Below are 1,703 nucleotides of genomic sequence, written 5' to 3'. Positions count from 1 at the left end.
CACCAAAGGAAGGGAAACCCTCTAAAACATAAATTGACACAGAGGATATAGTAATGGACTTCAGTCTATTAGAGATGGAGAGGACCGACCAGGATAGGGTAGGGGTCTGGTTTGCTGCTCAGGTTGCTAGGAGTCATCATTGAGTCAATGGCACATAATAAAAACAACAAAAACAAAACCAAATTCTATGGAATGAGATTGCCATCTTCCTCCAGCACACTATTTGGTGGGTTTCAACCACTAACTCTGGGTTAGCAGAGCAGCGCTTTACCCACTAGGCCACCAGAATTCCCATTTCAAGAACAAAATTTGTAATCTGAAGAGCATCTTAACAATGAATCCCAGTGCTAAGAAGTTTCACTGTCAACTCAAAGGCAAGAGAATCAAATTCATCTTTTAGAGGCTGTACTTACACCTTCTAAAAACCCAGTGGAAGGTATTGGTTCTGACTCCAGGTACATAATAATAAGAAAGGGGAAATATAGTGATATTTCTTATACTAATTTATTTCATATAAAATTTATAGGTATGGATGTTGTATCCAAACTGAGTTGTGTTGTTAATCCAAAGGTTAGATATCTCTAGTGGTTCAAATCCACCAGCAGCTACTCAGGAGAAAGATGAGCAGTCACTTCCTGTTGCCTTGGAAACTTATTGGAAGATCACTGTGAGTCAGAACTAACTCTAGTATTGGGTTTAAGTTGAGTAATTTTTATGGTGTAGAAATGTAGAGACTGTTACTATATTTTAATGGTTTGGTTTTTATTTAACATTTTAAGTGCAAAATTATTAACATTTGGAAAGTAACATCTTGGTATTATTTCAGTTCTTCAAAAACCCAAATATGCCTCTTTGAAACCTGTCCTATCCTGTGCCATCCTCGTGGTCTCTGACAGACTTAATCCTATTTCTGAAGTCACTCATTGACCCTCCACCTTTCCAAGTATGATTGTTCACTCTAAGGAATAGCCTCTCCTAACAACATGCCCAAAGTATGTGAGATTCATCATCTTTGCCTCCAAAGAGTATTCCAGCTGTGCTTTCTCCAAGACATATCTGTTCTTTTGGTAGTGCATGAAATATTTAGTCCTCTTCTCCAACACAACTCAATGGTTTATTTTCAAATTCAACTCAAATTCTTCTGTCATCTTTCTCTTATAAAAGAAGTTGAATTGTGGCAATTCACTTAAAATCTATAAATAATAAAATTGTTATTAAGTGCCTTTGAGATTGCTACAATGCATAACAAATCTGTAAACAATAGATCTGAACCCTGTCCTATCCTGTGTCACCCTCAACATCTCTGATAGACTGGAGTCCACCGTTATATTCACTGTGTCAATCCATCTTGAGGTCTTTGCTGACTGTTCACCTTTCTAAACATGATTCCCTTCTCCAAGGACAAAATAACCACTGCTAAAATACTAAATTGTATATTTTTGCAGAAAGCTAAACTTGAAGACAACATGTGGATGGAAACAAACAGTTATATTCTGCTCCTCCCGTCTCAACTAAGAGGAAGTTTAGGGAAACGGGGGCTTCCATTTAGGTAAATTTAGTCACTTTGCCAAAAATTTCAACTTCAGAAAAAAGTAGAGGGAAAAGGGATAAGATCTTTTCTCAGAATGTTGTGGTAAGAAAACTATGCTTTCCACAGTGTTTGCACCATTTTACACTCCCACCAACAATGAATAAGTGTTCCA

Source organism: Elephantulus edwardii, unplaced genomic scaffold (genome assembly GCF_000299155.1).
Source record: "Elephantulus edwardii isolate Elephantulus edwardi_28Jun2011 unplaced genomic scaffold, EleEdw1.0 scaffold00248, whole genome shotgun sequence".
Taxonomy (NCBI): domain Eukaryota; kingdom Metazoa; phylum Chordata; class Mammalia; order Macroscelidea; family Macroscelididae; genus Elephantulus; species Elephantulus edwardii.
The sequence above is the reverse complement of the archived record's forward strand: the minus strand, read 5'-3'. Positions refer to the sequence as shown.